This window comes from Paroedura picta, chromosome 9, assembly GCF_049243985.1.
Source record: "Paroedura picta isolate Pp20150507F chromosome 9, Ppicta_v3.0, whole genome shotgun sequence".
Taxonomy (NCBI): Eukaryota; Metazoa; Chordata; class Lepidosauria; order Squamata; family Gekkonidae; genus Paroedura; species Paroedura picta.
The window spans coordinates 23,096,287-23,102,604 of NC_135377.1; positions in this window are offsets into that span (position 1 = coordinate 23,096,287).

The window sequence follows — 6,318 nt, forward strand, 5'->3', positions numbered from 1 at the left end:
GTGGATTGTGCAAAATGCCTCAAGTGGTTATTGGCTAGTGTCCCCCAGCTTTCTATAAGTTCGCTTTTAATAGAAAAGTCAAAATACTGTATTCTAGAAAGTGTTTTATGAAATCTGTGCTTTAAAAAAAAGACTCCAGAATTGCTAAAGAAATACTCATGAAAATCAAAGAGCAACTTTGTGGGCAGGATGGAATGGAATAAGAAGACAAGCAAGTTAAAACTTGTCTGGAAACATTTCCATTATTTTGTCATGCTGAACATTCAATAATGTTCTTTGGTTGGCCATTCCCAAGGTGCTATAAAAGAGCAAAAGCAAAGCATACAGTAACCAGACGATTCAAGTTTGGGACTTGTATGTTGTCAGGTTTATATTTTTTCCTGACACATAAAGTGCCATGGAGTTAAGAGATGTAGTCACTCAAATGTTAACAGCTCCACCAGATGTCCTTAATAAAACCAGGTAATTCACAACAGGCAAGTTGCAACTTGGATAGTGTAACAAGCAAATCCTATATCCTTTAAGATTTGTGGGAAAGATCGCAGTGGCTGACTGCCCCAATTATTCACTATCTACTCGCAGACACATTTTACACCTGGTTTCTGGTTATCTGTGTCGCCATAGATTACAGTTCATGATTGGCATAAAAGTTGTAGTCCCAGCAAATGGTCTAAAGGCACATGGTACAAGTAGAGATACAAGAAAACTTGAAACAAACTCCATCAGCATTCAGATTCGCTACTGGACGGTTTGTCTACACACAACGTGTAGACAGTGTGAAGCCTTGATGATGTCAAGGAAATTTGTGCCAGCTTCTACACATTTTGTTGAATAACTCGTTTCAAGTGCTGCTGGGTAATAGGTGTGTGAAAGTAGCCAACTGGAGTGGTGGTTTGTCCTGATCAGTATAAAAATGGTGCCTGTGGAATCATGGATGCTCCTTGCTCTCCAGATAACTACAATGCCACAGAAGCCATGTAAGAATGTGTATGCACCAGTTCTTTCCAATCTGAACAGGTTGTCTGCCTTTCCTGTTAAGCAGTACTAGGCCACATGACCATGGCTAAAGATGCACCTGCGTTATATGATTGTTTCTGGTGTGTTCTGGAGGCTGCATTTGGCACCAGATGAAACCGTCTTCAAAAGCATGAACATATTACAATATTCTAATCTGAATGTTACCAAGGCAGGTAAACCCAATCTGGAGCCTCTTCACACTGCTACATTCATTCTGTAGTCATAATTTCATCCTTAAAAATCTAATAATAGTTGAATGTTTGTTATTCATAAGTTCTCAACACTTCATAAGAATCAGCATTCAACCAAGTTGTCTCTCACTCTGAAGGAGTATTCTATAGCACTTTTATTCACCAAAGGGAATTCTATGGCACTTGTAGTGAATAAAGCGCTTTCAGAGATTTATTTGTTCATTCTTTCAGTCACCATTTGAAGAAGGCCATTAGAAGCTTCATTTACAGACAGGTAGTGGATTGAACTTTGTATCCAAATTCAGGTGTTCTGGATCCAACAAGCTATAGTGGCTCTATCAATGGCGACGGACAGCAAAATCGATTCAACACAGAATTGTTCTGCTCTTCATATGATTCCTCCTCCATCTAACAAGATTTCCCTTTTAGAGAAAATAAACTTAAGCCATTGAGGCCGTGAATTTCCTTCCCGGGGAGCTGCTGTTGTCATTGCCTAGCACTGCCTTTCAGACAAAGAGGATGCCAACGGAGCCTTTGAAGCCCACAAATCCAGTGTGGCCAATCAGTCCTAGTCAGCTACAATATTGCTTCCCTTTGCAAGTGGCCATTGCCCAGGTTATTTATGACTCGTGGCATGTGACAGGTCCCCATCACTTCTCGATGCTCATTTATAGGTACCACTTCTTTCTTTATGACTGCCAGCCAAACACCTGTCTGTCATTGTTAATGGCTTAGTTCTCACCGACAGTGTGGAAAGGGCTCAAGGCAGAGTAGAACTCGACCAAATGCTTCATATAAAAAACCCGGGAAAACCCTGTCTATAGAAGGCTGGATTTCTTCAGAAGGGGTTTAGCCTAGTTCCCCTGCCAACACGCCGGTTTTTTATGTTCGCAGAATTGTTTGTCGTGGAGAAGCAATCCACCTGGTTAGCCCCCACCTGCCATGGGACGGATCATACTCAAGCTCTCCTTAGGAGCTGCTGGCGAGAACCAGGTTACTGTCTCTGCATAACAGAAAAGAGTCTCAGCCACTATCCAGTGTTTTATTATACTCCCAATGTAACATTTTATCACACATTCCTTTCACAAAGCCTGTCCCACCTTCCCAGCTGGCAGCTCTAAAGTCTACTAACATCAATCTTCTCCACAATGCTAGGAATGGGACCATGAATGATTTATTGCAATTACCCGTTCTGGTAAAGTGGAGCTCAGGTGAGGCGGCCTCAGTTGTAGTTAAGGGGATGGATTCTCTCTCGGAACAACCCAGGAGAGAAAAATATATTGGGTTGCCTTTTTTGTGCCTGCCTTCCTGCATAGCCTGAGACATGATTCAATTAAACCGAAGGCAAGACGTGCATGTTATGAGACTGTGAGTTGCTAACCCTGTCAGACAGGAGCCTGGGTGTTCACATTGATCTGCAGGCTGCCACACATTCATAATCCAAATTTGAAATGTACTATTTCCTTTGATCTTAATGCTTTACATATGAAGCGGCAATGAAAATGTTCTAATTTAAGATAATGCTTGTTTGTGAATCAGTACCAGTTAACATTATCGTGGTTTACTGAACATTTTGTAGAATAAAGTGGCTATACAAGATACATGGATCATGGGTCCCCAAATTCTGGTCAGCCTTGGTAGCCAGGTAAAAATCATGCTGTTGACCCCCCCCCCCCCATTCTTTCCCTTGAAGGACAAATCTGGTGTTTGAAGTCACATGGAACTTTGGAGGTTCTTTGAGCATGTCTGAGTGCACTACAGATATGAAAGCAAGTCCTCCTCCTCCTTTCTGATTTCAACTGTGAAGTGGAAGCTTATCTCTGTTCCTCAGAGAGATATTCAGAATGCAATGAGACACTGACTTTAGGCAGGCTTGGGGGAAATGAGATATGTTATTTTCCAAGCTTCTCTGAAGCACAACACAACAGGGACAAGTCCTTGTCAGTCTTCAGATTTGAGAAAATGGTGGAAGCTCTATTTGACACCTCACTGAGCCTGCAAGGCCCTTGTATGGTTGCATGACATCTCACTTTCCCCCAGTCTGGTGAAGGGTAATCATTTTTGCCAGAAGAATGGCTACAGGGACATTCCCGGGGAGATTGAAGGAAGCTGTGGTTTAGCCCCTATTGAAGAAATCACCTCTGGGTCCACAGGACCCAGCCAGCTACTGCCCCGTCTTGCACTCAGAGTTTCTGGAGAAGGTAGTTAAGAGGGTGGCTGCAGTCCAATTAAAAACATATCTAGATGAAGCATTGGTTCTGGACCCATTCCAATCTGGTTTCTGACCTGGCCATGGGGTAAAAACAGTTCTGGTTGCTCTGACAGATGAGCTCTGAAGGCAACAGGATCAAGGTGGATTGGCACTGCATGTACTTCTAGATCTCACAGCTGCATTGGATCTTGTATATCATGAGCTTCTGACTCACTGCCTTACTGACATGGGGATATAGGGGTCAGTCTTGCAGTGGGATACAAAGTCAGGGATAGAGGGTCACTATTGGGGAAGAAAAATTGTGCCACTGCCAACTCAAAGGCAGACTATCTCAAGGTGCAATTATCTCCCCAATATTATTCAACATATTTATGCGCCCTCTCACCCAATTTGTCCGGGGGTTTGGATGTGGATGACACCCAGCTCTTCCAGTTAATGAGTGGCCAACAAGATACCTCACCTGATTCTTTGGACAGGTGTTTGGGAGCTATCTGAGACTCAGCCCCTTGGAGAGGGAGGCACTGTGGCCAGGAAGGAAGGGACCAGAGGAAGAAGAGTACTTCCCTTGTCTTGGTGGGGTGCAGATGTAAGCGGCATAAACTGTCAGGAATTTGGGGGTGACCTTTGATGTCTCCTTTACTATGGAGACACATGTCACAAAAGTAGCTCATGGGGCAAAGCTGCTACTGCCCTACCTGGACCCAGAACACTTAGCCACAGTGATCCATTTTAACCTCTTTCCCTCTATTTCCTGCCAAGAATGCCTTGAACTGTTGTTCAGATTCCTCAAAGTTTGGAAAGAATATGAATGGTTGTGACTCAGCTTGGACCATGGTTGAAAAGGAACCTGCAGGGGCTGAGGTGGGAAATACATCTATTTGTATGTCTGGTGTACTCAGTCTTGTGGTTTTCCTTCATACTTTTCTTCCAGCCAAGGCAGTGAGAATAAATATAACAATAATTTGGGTAAACTCGTGTATAGATTTCCAAGCCCAGTAAAATTAACTTAACGGCTAATGTAATGAACATCTCAATTAATTCCTCATCATAGAAGTCTGTGTCTGTTCGTGACATTAAAACTGTTGTTGAAATTAATTGTTTTACAAGTAATTTTGTGATGTAATAACAACACAGACCAAAAATATTTTTTCCCTGGGGGCAATCCACTCATTTATTCCATTAACTCAACTGAAGTTACTGAGGGTTTTTACACTGGCACATAATTAGAATGTAACCTAAGCCCAGATCTCTTATTGACGCCATTTTGTGCTGCATGACTCTATCTATATCTTCTTGAAACTCACTCCCATTATGTTCAATGGGCTTTCCTCCTAAACTGAAAGTACAGTAGCTTAATACCCCAGTGAAACTGAAGCCATATGGAAATGTGTATGTAAAAACAAGTCTTGAGATATATAATTGTGTATATTAATTTGTACATTTGTCCCCATCTGTAAGTACTAAACTTTGCATCTGGATTCCAAATTCTTGAAAACAGAGAGGTGTGTGGTGATGAATAGACACCTACTTGAACTTTGTGACAAACAAATTAGAAGCAAAGCTTTAAGACACAGTTAAGTTATGGAAGGGCGATATAAAAAAATCTAATAAAATAAATAAATGATATTATAATGCACAATCAAATTATTATATGCTGTATAATACAATCATTCAGTAAAACCGTATTCCAAAGATAATTATATATTTCGTGTGTAAGATGTACCTCAGATTAAGAGACTGTGGGTTTATTTATTTACCTTTCTACTACAGTTAAATGCAACTGCAGTTCAAAGCGGGTTAAACAGAATGCCAGACGACCTTTGATTCTAACGGGCTTGCACTAGTAATATGAAACATAAGAAGAGACTTCCTGGAACAGACTAAAGATCTATCTGATCTGGCATTCTTTCTATCAGGAAAGGTCATGAGCAGGGCATCAAGAGGATGGTCTACAGCCTCTGAATGCAGAGGTCATTTAGGTACCATAATTCATAGCCACTGATAAACCCATCCTCAGTGAATGTGTAGCCTTTTAAAGCCAGCTAAAGAACGTAATGGCAAACTACCTTTGTTAGTCTCTTACCTTGAAAACCCTGCAGGTTCACCATAAATTGGCTGCAGCTTACACATACACACAAGCTAAAGATTGTCATCAAATCTTGGGGTATTGAATTCCACGTGGGAATTATGTTGGTGAGCAGAAATATAATGCATGATATATTTCTTCAAGATTATCAATCTATTTTGTATTGCATTATGTAATGTATAATAGTTCCTAAGTTATGTATAATCTCTTTTTTCTTTTCTGTTTCTCTATCTCTTTGTTGACTTACAGAAAATATTACAATTGTAATAGAGTTATTGTAATATTGTAATCTATCATTGTCATAGAGTTATATTTTAGGGTAAATTGTTGAGATCAATAACATGGTATAGCTATCATAGTGTAATTGTACATAGCCTGAATTTCCAAAACAGCCTTGGCAAAAAATGTTATAAGCTGTCTCTTCAAGTTGTGAGAAGTTCCAGGGGCTGGTGCTTACCTAGGGTGGGTATCTTTGGAGAAGACGGGGCTGGAGCGTGGTAACATGCTATACAATGATATAGGCTAGATATCAGGAAAAATAATTTCACAGTCAGAGTAGTTCAGCAGTGGAATAGGCTGCCTAAGGAGGTGGTAAGCTCCCCCTCACTGGCAGTCTTCAAACAAAGGTTGGATACACACTTTTCTTGGATGCTTTGGAAAGCTTTGGGCTGATCCTGCGTTGAGCAGGGGGTTGGACTAGATGGCTTTTGTGGTCACTTCCAACTTTATGATTCTATGATTCTATGTTTATATTAGTTCCTTGTTTACAAATATACAAGTCGAGTGCAGATGGAGGGGCACTCTTGAAAGTT